At 45.5% G+C, this 13,793-nt stretch overlaps 2 pseudogenes; both read left to right on the top strand.

The window, feature by feature from the left end:
• Positions 1 to 20: 20 nt before the first annotated feature.
• LOC142015149 (mas-related G-protein coupled receptor member H-like) lies at positions 21 to 1,018 on the top strand (annotated as a pseudogene).
• An 8,828-nt stretch (positions 1,019 to 9,846) lies between these two features.
• LOC142015148 (mas-related G-protein coupled receptor member H-like) lies at positions 9,847 to 13,180 on the top strand (annotated as a pseudogene).
• Positions 13,181 to 13,793: the final 613 nt, after the last annotated feature.

The raw sequence follows: 13,793 nt of genomic DNA, 5'->3' as shown, positions 1-13,793 counted from the left end.
CACGCAGCAGAGGTTTTATGATGACTGAGCTGAGGACCAAATTCCATCCCCCCACAGAGCTCAGCCTGGAATATGATATGCTATACAATGAGACTGATTCCACAAGAGGTCATGTAACTCCAGCAATCATTTGTGTCATTCTGCTTTTCTGCCTCTTTGGGCTGGTGGGAAATGGGATGGTGCTCTGGTTCCTCTTTCCGCACTAAGAGGAACCCCTTCACCGTCTACATCCTCAACCTGGCTGCTGCTGACTGTGGCTTCCCCCTCTGCTTGGCTCATCACATAGCATTTTTTAATATCATGCATTTATTTTATAGTTTAGCTGTATAGCACTCAATCTGTTTCCTTTCCATGATGGTTCTGTTCATGTACAGCACCAGCGTGCGACCGCTGACAGCCATCAGCACCGATCAGCATGTGCCTGTCTTTTTCCTCATCTGGTACTGATGCCAATGCCCAGAGAACCTGTCTGCCATTGTCTGTGCCCTGCTCTAGGCTGTCTCCTCTGCCTGCTCAGTGGACTGGCAACTTATGACTGTGTTTTGATGTACTCAAACAATTCTTACATGATGCTCACCCCAATCTCAGCTACAAATCTTTTGATATTCCTCCCATCATGGTTATGTCCAGTCTGACCCTGGTCATCAAGGTCCAACGCAGCTCCCAGTGATGCCAGCCAGGAAAGCTCTACATCGTTATCCTGCTCACCATCCTCTTCTTCCTCCTCTTTGCTACTCCCCTCAGTATTGTTACCTTCCTTCAGAATTTTCGTAATCATACTAAAATGAACAATAGCTTTGTAATTCTAACCTCTATCAACAGCAGCATCAACCTGGCTATTTACGTCCTTGTCGAGAGCTTCAGGAATCGCCAGTTCAGGGGATCTATCAAACATGCACTGCAGAGAGTTTTTGAAGATAAGGCAGATTGCAGAGTGCAAAGGGACAGAGTTAGGGCCACTTATATCTCTATGGCAACCAACCTGCAAGACCCCATTATGGGCTGGAGGTTTCTCTAGGACAGTGGTTCTCAGCAAACTTGCTGCTTGTAGCCCAATCAGCACACAGCTGTAGTCCACACAGCTGCTGTGCCATACAGGTGGTACATACAATGTGTGGCTGCATATGTGGCCTACAATGATAGGTTGAGAACCACTGATCTAGAATGAGGACTGTCATCATCACTCAGGTCCCAGTCCTGATGCCAGTAAAATCAGGAAAAAAATTTTCTTTGAATTGATTAGGGACAGGATCAGGACCATACTATTCATTTTCCCTTGAACATAATAAAAATCTCTAACCAAGAATATTTCTTTGGATGTTCTATTTTCACTCCTACCTAAAGTAAATTGTCTTGCTCTGATATAAGAAGGGTCTGGACAAACTCTGCCCTGACATGGGAAACTGAGGCAGGGGCAATCACCAACACGCTGCCAGGAGGATGTTTTACTTATTGTTTATGTACTTTCTTCTCTTTCTAACATTTGGCTTTTATTACACACCGGCTCAGTGCTGGTGGGAGTAGGATTGTTTCTGGGCGGCTGTTGGGATGAGGTTCAATTGTCCCAGAGTTCTGACTGGCAGGTTTGTGCTGTTTCTGTTTCATACTGGTCAGAGAAATCCCTAGATGTCCAACCCAGCCTTTTTTTTTTCTTTTGGCAGCCCCATGAGGTAGAAGGGTGCCACTGACTATGACGTGGTCTGAGGGTATGTTACTGTCTCTTTTGTACAGGCTGTTTGCACATGATTTCTCCCTGCCTGTAAACTAGGCTCGGTAACGTGAGGAGTGAACATGTGCAGCTTTGGAAAAAACACTCTCAGGAAAACAAACGAAATCCCAGCTCAAAGGGCTTGTGCAGATACAATCCCACAAAGAGTGCAGGAGGACACAGCCTGTCCTCTGACTCCTGCCAGTGTGTCCTGGCAACATGTTCTTACGTGCATACGGAAAAAAGGAAACTGAGAGGGGAACTTATCCAATACCAGAAGTGCCTGTACACCCCACAGTCATGTACTGAATTATGTTTTCAGAGTCAGTCTCCCCAAAAGAGTCTCACTTGGGGCCATTCGTTTCTCACCCCCTACATCCACTTTCCTCTCCCTCCTTCTACAGACTGTTGAGTAGCAGGAAGCCCTGTCAATGCACATGCCTTGAAGCAAAGTCTCATAGCAATGGGCCAATTGGAGAAAGCCGCCAATTGTTCCACTCAGTGGTGGAATGAACGCAGGCTCAAGCTGTACATCTTGTTATGTAAGGCATCAATAGAAAAGCTGTCCAGTGCGATTATTCTGATTAAAGTCACATATCACCCTGTGTCTAAAGTTACGAATCTGGATCGTGTATTTGCATCTCCAATACCTGTGTTGTTCCTGGATCACACACCTCTAAATATGGAAAGATAGGGCCCTTTTTTAAAGGGACCATCCCTTACTTAAACTCTTTTGCAGGCAAATTGTCCCACGTTTTCCAGTCTGACAGAATCCCCAAAACCTGACACACTGCAGGACTGAAACCTCAGCTCCTCCCTCCCACCCTGAATTCCCAGCAGCACTATAGGCTGAAGGCCTGAACCACAGTGACCCCTGGAATTCGCAGCACTCCCCCTTCCACACACACACACATCAGCCCCCTTCCAACTTCAAGCCATGAGGGGTGGGGCTCCAACTGTGAAGTGCAGGGCTGAGTCCAGTATGTCCTGTGCTTACCATGGGCGAGATGCCTCTGAAGCCAATGGGCAGAGTTGCAGGACACAAATATTTTAATAGTAGTATGTCCCCATGGGCCATGCATAAAGGCTCCCTGGAACACACTGAAAGAGTCATATGTTTGTGCTTTACCCCTCCATAGGGTTTTCCATGCTACACTACTATGTTATTCCAAGTACATCACTCAGTTCATGCTTCTGGCAGTGATGAGGGAGAGCAAAAGCAGCTGAAAAAGTAGCTGAGAAAGAAGGTGGGAATGGAGGAAGGCAGAGAGCAAAATGAATCCATGAGTATATCCACATGCCCCACACATACAGAAACACACACTAGCCACTGTAGGCTATGTTACATTCACACGCTGTTAAAGAAAAATCAAAATACAGCTGCTGGAAGCTTCAAGCAGAGCAACACTTTTTTTTTAAATGGAATCCAGAGCCATAACACACAAAAACCTGGCACCAGCAGGGGCAGAACAGGCTGCTCTCTAAAGCACCAAGGCCCAGTTCACTCCCACTTGCTTTAGGTTGTCTGTTTGCAGGCTGCTACAGGACAGCCAGAAGACATCATTTCCTTCAGAGCCCCCAGCTTAAAATACAGGCCAAGAAACCCCTTATTCTTAAGAATCCAACTTTGAAATGCTCTGCCCTCCTACTCATACTCATCTCTCTTAAGCAACAACTCCCAGGTGTTGCTCCATAGAGGAGAACTTAAGAGGAGGAAACTGAGGCAGGGGTTCACCTGGCAGTGCTGCCACAACTAATTTGTTCACGTGACCTGGAGAGGTGAGCTAAGTGACTCCCAGTTTGCCTTGAACTCATCTCCTTAAAAAGCCAGTCACCCTTGGATGCCTCCCCACCATCCTGTCACTGGGTTTGTCAGTCAAACCTGCAGCACCATCTTGTGGCTTAACTAGGGATTGGCTCACGATCAGTCTGATGTCACATCCTTCACCCTGTGCTTGCTCCCAGTCACTGTCTCTGATGTCAGGTGCCCCCCGCTCCCTCATGCAAAATGCTCCCTCTTTGTAGCTGGGCCCTTCATTCATATCACTACTGTCCTCCCCTTCATGTGTGTCAGATTCCCCCCACCCTGGACAAACTGTCCCAGGCAGTCATCCGCTTCACTGTCCAGCTGGGCCTACACACTGCTCCTGGTGCTGGCCTGGGGAACCTACAGCTGAGTGGTCAAAAGCTACCACTGTGCTAGGTCTTGCTACTCTTTTCTTGGGATCCTTCGTACCTCACTTCCTCCATTCCCTCTCTTAGCACCAAGCATGACTGCAGTCCCTACTCACAGGCTACGTCCTGGCTTTATAGCAGCTCAGCCTGGGCTTCAACATCAGCATCTTGCTCCTCAGGCCTGCTTTTCCTCCAGGAGTAGGCTGTCATGAGTTATACATACACACCTCATGGGAATAAGGGGACTTTGAAGTAGGCGGGTTCCTTTCGAAAAGGAGCCCCATCGGGACGAGCCCCACGGCGGCGAGGCACAGCGATTTTGAAGTGCCGCGGCCAGCTGCATGCTAATGAAGCGCTGAATGTGCATTTCAGCACTTTATTAGTAAACTTCGAAATGGCCATTTGCATGGCCATTTCGAAGTTTGGGGCTAGTGTAGACACGGCCCCTGGGTGATATTCAAGAAGCACTTTTGTTATTGACATGGTCAATCTAGTTACAGAATAAACAACCACTGGATCCATACTTAATTTAATGTCAGGGGACAAATCCTGAACATTCAGGTTCCTTAATGCTGCGGTATCACAGTGAACCACAACATCCCTCCCTGCCTCCAACCCAGCCAACGAAAAAGCATTTTCTTTCTTAAAAAGTATGTTTGGAAGTGCTCAGTGCTCTTTTGCTTTTCAGTATACATCCTGCCCAGAGTATTTTGTGGAAAATACAACTTAAAGATATGTTTGTACAAATCAAATTGTCTAAATTGAACATGAGTGATTACATAACAAGCTGATGCACTGAAATCCTCTCGGTAGCATAATCACATCCTCTTTCCTGAGGTTTGGTGTGACACTTAGGTCAGCTAATCAATTCAATGCAGTTTCCTTTGTGCAAGGACCCAACTGTTGACCAATTGCCCGGGTTTGTTCATAGGACAAAGCTTTACTCTCCTGATTTACCACTGGAAGGTGATCATCTCCATAGGTGATAATAGTGGTAGTGACTGGAGCCATGGGGCCACCTGCCACCACCCCTCCTTGAACACAAGTCGGAGCAGATGACTCCACTCCTTAGTTGCTGCTCAAGTTGGGACAGCTGAAATGTCAAGCTAGTAACTGCAGCTGTGGCTGCTTGCTGCTCTGCAGCCTGCTGTTGGATCATTAATTCCAGCAGGTGTTTTTCTCCCAACGCCATTTCAACCTGTGTTTTTAACCAGTTGAAGTGGGAATTTATCTCCCGGCTGAAAAAAGCCAACCCATGGACAGAGGCCCATTTTCATGGCTTTTGGTTTGGTGCTGGTTTAGTTCCTAAATACCACTCACAAAACTACAAATGTGCTTAAGGAGTCTTCTCCTGTCAAGAACTCTGTTACTCAAGGGTTTTTCCCTTTCCCAGAATAATCCACACTAAATCCGACGGAATTTTTGTTTTTCAGGGACGTCCATCCTTGGAGCCTAAAGAATTTCTCCGCCATCACTTCTATAAAGGTTGCTTCCCCTTCAACCCAAAGGAAAGGGTTAACAGGGACTAAGAGGGATACAACGAGAAAAGGAACAAAGTTTACTAGCCCAGCCAAGGGAAACTAGGCCATGGTCTACACTGCAAAGCACTCCTTTTTCTCTGACTATGGAACGATCCAGGGAAAAGAGTGGAAGGAACAAACTTCTACCAGCCCAGGGGAGAGAAACTAGGTCACGGGCCCTGCCACAAGCCACTCCTCTCTGGGTACTGAGTGTTCTGGGGAAGAACTGAAGAACTGTCAGCCTCACAACTGGGGTAAGACTCTTCTACCAGCCTAAGGGAGAGAAATTTGGTCATGGTCAATCCCACAAGAGACTCCTCTCTGGGTACAGACTCGTCCTGGGGCCTTTCTGACAGATCCCAAACACTGCGCCAAAGGAAAAAGGGGAGACCCACCCTGAGTCAAGGGACCTTTGATACTGTAAATCTAACACTATCAATAGAGGAGGATGGAAACAAAATCCTAGGATGCTTATTTGGCCTGATGAGGGATTATTGGGATTACTCCTGAAAGGGGTCCTGTTGCAGTCACCAAAACTATTACCCTGGGGACGAAGGTAACGAGGAGGAAATTAAGGTAAGGCAACCCCTGTTTCAAATGATGTAGGCACCCCCCTCATTCCATATCTATCACCAGTACTGGAGAATCCCTATGTGTTCCCCCTCCCCTGTAATGTGTAAACAATAAAGGAAACACTATGTGAGTTAACAGAGTGTATTAAAGGATTAAGTTACAATAACTGGAAAATGAGAACAAATAATAATCAAACAGTCACGTAACAGTAAGCATCCGATAATAACTATATAGCTAAATAACAGTGCAGGGAGTCCATCCAGAAGGCATGAAGCTTAGGCCTAACTACCATTCAGCCAGAGGAGAGAGAGGATAACAGTAAGAGTGCAAGAAGGAAAAATAAGAAAAGTGTATGCTTTGCGTGATGGGCAGCCAAAGCCTGCAACATGCAACCCTCAACTAATTTGAAACTCTTTGGGAGGAGCCCTATCAAGAGCCCAGCAAAGATGATGAAGATATGTCCTGTCTCTTGATACAGTGGCCACAGTGGCCTGTTGCAGGTGGAAATGTGGATGGAAATGACCACACACAAATGGAGAACTCACAACACTGGCAGGTAGGTGGAAAAAACACATACCTGTCTTAGATGGAAAGCCACATTTCTCTCATAGAGAGAAGGGCTGGGTGCTACCTCTGGTCTCTGGGCTGTGTGCAACAACCTTGGGGCTGTGTGCAAAGCTGTGCACCCTTGTGAGGTGATAGAACTCTCCTTCAGTCTGTGGCAGGAAAATCTGGTCACGACTGGCTTAGTCCCTGACCCTGAATTCCAAAATGGATTCCTTCTTTTTAAGATGGAGTCTTTTCCTCGTGATATGTATAAGAAACCAAGTGCTTCATAACCATTATTAACATTAACATACAACTAGTAATTATAATACCCCTCAACAGTTTCTAGACCTTTCATCATTTTTGTTGCCCTTCTCTCAACCTTCTGCAATTTGTCCAAAACTTTCCTGAAATGTGGCACCCATAACTAGATGTAGTATTCCAGTTGAGGCCTAATCAATGCAGAATAAAGCAGAAGAATTAATTCTCATGCCCTTCTTAACATACTCCTGTTAATACATCCCAGAATGGTGCTCCCTGTTTTTGCAAGAGTCACAGTGTTGACTCATATTCTGTTTGTGGTCCTACAGGATTCGTAGATCCCTTTTTGCAGCACTCCTTCCCAGGCAATCACTTCTCATTTTGTATGTGTGAAACTGATTGTTCCTTCCTTGCTTGAGGACAATAAGCAGAAAACATGGTTTCAGCCTTCACCTCCTTCAAATGCAGCTACAGCAAAAGTGATCAGAATGCAAGTGCTGGCAGAGAACCAGTCTCTCAAACTTTAAGAAAGCGTGACCAAGTTTGATTAAGGGTACGGTGACCATATGTTCCATTTTAAAATGAATAATGTCTGATTTAAGCCTTCTTGCTGGTGTCCCATCTTATTTTTTTTTAAAAAGCAAGCAAATTGCCCTTTTATTCCAGTTTGATCCTTCCCCTGCTGCTGCAGCCTCCTGTTTGTGGCTGGCAGAGAAATGCCAGGAAAGAGGTACAAATAAACAAACTCCATTCTTGAGGTGTTTGCAACAGTGAGGCTCTATTGTGTTTACTTCGTAGCAGGGAAGCTACAGCACACTCTGAAGGAAGGATAATTACATCAGGATTGTAACATTAAAACTGATAGCTTTCATGAGGTGGTTAGTCCAAAGCAAGTCCAAGTTATGTGTATTAATATTCACAAACCAATTTTCATAAAGCCTGCGGGCATCAGAACAATGATCATACCTAATACTGAATGAGGCAATGAGTTAAGTTGTTTAACTCTATTGATAATTATAGGTATTACTTCCTTTAGAACAGTTTGCATTTTGGGGAGTCCTTATGGGTTTGGGCAAATACAATAAAGTCTCCTTTCCATGGTCCATATCTGCATATTATGGCCTCTTATGTCCACTCCATCACGATGCATTTATAATCGCACTTTCTAGTAGTTAATTTTGTAGTAAAAATCACAAATATGTACTGCAACATTAAATTAAAATAAATATTCTCAAGCAAAAACATAGCTTTTGGTATTTACAGGATATATATTATCAGCCAAAAAATCTTAGTGATGGGGATATTTAAGACATACAAAATTGTAACAAAATGCAAGAGAAATATTGTAGCTGGCAAAAAGCGGAGAAAAAAATGAACAGTAAGGAAAGGTTTGTGCTAAATAACCAGATTGGTTACACCCTAAATACATCAGATGCCTTTGTCAGATAACAGCAGTAGTCTGTGATATCTGTCCCTTGAGACTTAATCTTTAGAAAGTCATCTCTGTTATACTTTGGAGAAAAGAAGTAGCAAAGAGCCCTGATACTGTCTGATCTTGTAAAACTGCCCTGTGCTCACAAGATGCCCTGCTGTTATGATTTCTGTGTCCCACCCTACACTGCATAAGAAAGTTACTTCTCTGATGGAACCAGGCTGTTGGATAAAGCCCAGGGAAATTCTGTGTCCAGAAAACAGATTATAAAATAGGATCATTCGCAGAGTGCTTGAGGGAAGGGAAAGGCTTGATTTAAAAAACCCAGGTATAGATGACTTCTGTGTCGTAAGACAGTTAACATCACTCACCTTTATCCATTTATAAACTCTACCTCTGCCCAAGTCTTGTGGGCTCAGGTCCACAAAGGTATATAGAGTATATAGAGTCCTAACTTCCAAATAGCTTTATAGATCTGGATCTCAGCCCCAAACAAGGACCTGCGTGGTGGCACCAGAGCTAGCTTGGTGAGTCCCTGTATCTATTCTTACCTGGTGTCTATCCTCATTAAGATCAGATTGCCTCATTTATGTCTAATCTGCTCTCCCAGCCTGGCTACTCATATGCCCTGTCGTGCTCTCTGGGCTGATCCCCAAACCCCTGTCTCAGGCTGAACTTTGACCCCCTACCATCCAGCAACCACTGCAACATGAACTCAAGCCTAAGCTGTAGGGTTCATCTTTGTAACAGGTACGGGGCCTACAGCGAATGCCCTCCCCTCACTTGCGTAGGGCTGAAATCCTGCTTTAGACGGGCATGTCTCCTTACCAACGAAAACTTGGTAGGAGGGCAACAGAGACTCAGGAGGGAGAGACAAGGAGGCTAGAGCCAGCTTGCCTGTGCTCACCCCCCACTGAGACTCTGCTTGTAGGCACAGTGCTGGGTTTATTACACTGTGGTAATCTGAACACTTGTTTGGGTTATCTCTGTTCACTGCATTTCACTTGCTCTTTGCTCCTTTCTTTCAGTCCTTCTGAGATTATGGCCGTTATTAAATGAGCCTTCTTAATAATTCTTAATGAGGCTATATTTGTGGTGTTTAGCTATATCATTATTTATACGAATTACTTTGTTCTGAATACCAATCCTTCTCCTGAACCTCGTGCTTTAGCCGTACTGTTACCCTTGGAGCTTTGGATAGCAAGGCATGTATAACCCCCATCAGAAGAACAAATCCAACCCGTCCCTGGGTATCTATCACCCGTGAGTATAGGCCTGAAAAAGAAAGGAAACAGACTCAGGATAAGGTATAAACAAGGTAAATTGTATTAAGAGATTTGTTCGAAAAAGCGGGAAAGAAAATGGGGAAAACCCCTTTGAAGACTAATAGCTAATCAACGGAAGTGAACAGTAAAAACCCCTAAAATCCTAACTGGATTACATGTGAAAATAAACTGGTGAGTTACACCCCAAAATATGGTTACTTCATCACTTTGTTGGACTGGAACTGGCAGGGTCAAAGGGTCATTGCCCAGATCCTTCTACCTTTCGGCTGATTTTGAGCCCACAGGGCAGAACACTGGGGAGTTCCATGTTAGTAGTGCTGGAATCCTGAAGAAGATTGCAGGCAGATGACAGGCAGGATGGTAAGTAATGGATGAGATGTCCTCTCCTTAGCTGCTAACCTACACGCACACTGCCGCTCACATGGACAGCAACCCTCTCAAATGGCATCCGGACTTATAAAGCCTCAGGGGTGGGAAAGTTCTGAGGTGATCCTCAGGAGCCAGCAGAAAAGGCGGGAAATTCTGATCAGAGCCTGTTCTTGTTCACTGGTTTGAGGAGGCCCCCCCCTCTTTTCTGGTTTAAGGTCACATGACCTGTTTACTCCATTTTGTTATACCATCGTCATTTTGTTATTACATAACTCACCATATTAATTGATATATTAACCTATTTACATAGCTGGTATATACTATCATGAGGTCAGCCTACAGTACAACAGAGTCACCATTCAATATTAATGTCCAGACCTTACTTCATGTCACATCCACCCTGTCAAAACGCAAAAAGCAGTCAAGTAGCACTTTAAAGACTAGCAAAATAGTTTATTAGGTGAGCTTTCGTGGGACAGACCCACTTCTTCAGACCATATCCAGACCAAAACGCATTTTTGTAATCTTTCTTTTTTGGTGATAGGTATTCAGTAAGAAACACAAACAACCTATTGCCAACTAATTTAAAAATACATTGACAGGAGGTTGATTTGGATAAGTGAGAAATATATATAAGAAGTTAGATATCATGATGATGTGTGCTTTCATGGTAAACACAAAATGCATAACCAAGGCTACGTCTACACGTGCAGCCAACATTGAAATAGTCTATTTCGATGAATAACGTCTACACGTCCTCCAGGGCCGGCAACGTCGATGTTCAACTTCGACGTTGCTCAGCCCAACATCGAAATAGGCGCAGCGAGGGAACGTCTACACGTCAAAGTAGCACACATCGAAATAGGGATGCCAGGCACAGCTGCAGACAGGGTCACAGGGCGGACTCAACAGCAAGCCGCTCCCTTAAAGGGCCCCTCCCAGACACAGTTGCACTAAACAACACAAGATACACAGAGCTGACAACTGGTTGCAGACCCTGTGCCTGCAGCATAGATCCCCAGCTGCCGCAGAAGCAGCCAGAAGCCCTGGGCTAAGGGCTGCTGCCCACGGTGACCATAGAGCCCCGCAGGGGCTGGAGAGAGAACATCTCTCAACCCCCCAGCTGATGGCCGCCACGGAGGACCCAGCAATTTCGACGTTGCGGGACGCGGATCGTCTACACGGTCCCTACTTCGACGTTGAACGTCGAAGTAGGGCGCTATTCCTATCTCCTCATGAGGTTAGCGACTTCGACGTCTCGCCGCCTAACGTCGAAGTTAACTTCAAAATAGCGCCCGACGCGTGTAGACGCGACGGGCGCTATTTCGAAGTTGGTGCCGCTTCTTCGAAGTAGCGTGCACGTGTAGACGCAGCTCAAGTGTCCCAGAAATGTTTGGTAAATAAGTTTTAGTAAAATTAAACACTTAAGAAGGTGCTAATTTTCAAGATAGTTATCAACCAGTTAGAGTTTACAGATAGCAGGACAGTTTCTCGAATACAAATGACCCCTTTTTTTTTTATCAGTCCTGTGAGACTTAATCTTGAGAAAGCTATTTCCATTATGCATAGCAAAGCAGTCACACAGCCCTGATACTTTTGGATATATCAAAACTGCCCAGTACTCACTGCACGCCTCTGCCTATGTATTTCCTTGTTCAAAGCAGAAAACTCATTTTTTGGATGGGATCAAGTAGGGACCAATGTCAGATGTGTCACAGGAGTTGACAGAAAAAATTTAGTATCCTGAGAGCAGATTTGGGCAAGAAGATCTACACAGAGAATCTCCATTAGTGGCCAACGGATCCTGAGAGTCTAAAGTGGATCTGCTCCACCGCAGCTCCAACAAACACTCAGTTCGGGCACCAGGGAGTGGAGGGAAGCAAGGTAAGTGTTTGGTGGATGGATTCTGTGTTCTTTGCCATCACTAATACTACATGAATGTTCTTTTTCCTCTCTCCCCTACTGCCCCTTTTATACTCCGACTCTCTCTCCTGTCATTTGCTTTCCATTCATGATTGACAGCCCTTCCTTCTTTCTGCTTCCCTCTTCCACCACCACCCTTCCTTGCATTTTTAACAGTCTCTCCTCCCACGCATGCTTGCTGGTGCCTGCTCACTCCTCAGCCTTTCTGCATTTCTCTCTGTCCCTTACAGCCCCGTGGCCATCGCGGCTCTAGATATCTTACACTCATTCTAATCTCACTGTTTCAGGCCAGAAGGCCAGGGAGGGCCTGGAACAATCAGGGAACACACAGCACTAGGCATGTATTGGACACTGATGCCCCTCTGTCTGCTCTCTGCCAACAGGTGTATAAGAGAGAGGGGAAGACGGGGAGATCAGCATCCTGCAGCAGAGGTTTTATGATAACTGAAGTGAGCACAGAATTCCTGTCCCCCACAAAGCCCAGCCTGAAAAACGCAACCATAAATATTGGGACTGATTCCATAACAGATGATGTAACTGAAGCAATCATTGGTGTCACTCTGCTTTTCTGCCTCTTTGGGCTGGTGGGAAACAGCATTGTGTTCTGGTTCCTTGACTTACGCATCAAGAAGAACCCCTTCGCCGTCTACATCTTCAACCTGGCTGCTGCTGACTTTGGCTACCTCCTCTGCTTGGCTATTAGCATAACAATTTATTATGTCAGGTATTTATATTATAATTCAGGCTTGGAATACTCATTCAGTTCCTTTGCCATGCTGGTTCTGTTCACATACCGCACTAGCCTGTACTTCCTAACGGCCACCAGCATTGAGCGGTGTGATGTCTGCCCTTTTCCCTATCTGGCACCAATGTTGCCACCCAAAACATTTGTCTGCCGCTGTCTGTGTCCTTCTCTGGGCTGTCTCCTTCCTGTTCACCGGACTTCCATTTTATGATTGTGTTCAGAGGTACTCAAACAATTGTTACATGAATCTCATCCTGCTCTCAGTTATCAATTTTCTGGTATTTTCTCCCATCATGGTTGTGTCCAGTCTGACCCTGTTCATCAAGATCCGATGCAGCTCCCAGCGACGCCAACCAGGAAAGCTCTGCATCATTATCCTGTTCACCATCCTCTTCTTCCTCCTTTTTGCTACTCCCCTCAGTATCGAGAACTTCCTCCACATTTTTTCAGAAAAGGTCCAGTGTGACCTTTACGGCTGTAATGCAGGCCTCTGTCAACAGCAGCATCAACCCAGCTATTTACTTCCTTGTTGGGAGCTACAGGAATTGACAGTTCAGGGGATCCGTCAAACATGCACTGGAAAGAGTTTTCGAAGATAAGGCAGATTCCAGAGAGGACAGGGCTAGGGCTAGGGCCACTTAAAACTCAATGGCAACCAACCTGAAAGACCCTGTTACAGGCTGGAGGTTTCTCTGGAACTGTGGTTCTCAGCACATAAGCTGATTGCAGCCCAATCAGCACACAGCTACAGCCCGTGGGACAGCTCCCAGGCCATACAGCTGGTACATATGACGTGTGCCTGCATATGTGGCCCACTACACTAGGTTGAGAACCACTGATCTAGCATGACCAAAGGCTTTGAAAGAAATTAGAGACGAGACAGTGCCCTTATTCTATTCCCCCGTACTCTGTGTATCTAGAGAACGGTCACCATCACAGAGGGCCCAATCCTGATGCCACTGAAATCAGGAAAATAATTTCCTTTGAATGGATTAGGGTCAGGATTAGAACTGTACCATTCATTTTCCCTCAAACATAACAAAAATCTCTGACCAGGAATATTTCCTTGGATGTTCCATTTCTGCTGCAAAGTAAAATAAATTATCTTGCTATGAGATAAGCAGGGTCTGGGCAAACTTCTCCCTGACATGGGAAACTGAGGCAGAGGACTATGCCCAGTATATTGGTCAAAGGGTGTTTTACTTATGGTTCATGGGCTTCCTTCTCTTCCCCTAACACTTGGCTTTTGTCACAC

Source organism: Carettochelys insculpta, chromosome 6 (genome assembly GCF_033958435.1).
Source record: "Carettochelys insculpta isolate YL-2023 chromosome 6, ASM3395843v1, whole genome shotgun sequence".
Lineage (NCBI taxonomy): Eukaryota > Metazoa > Chordata > Testudines > Carettochelyidae > Carettochelys > Carettochelys insculpta.
This window is presented reverse-complemented; position numbering and strand designations above follow the sequence as displayed.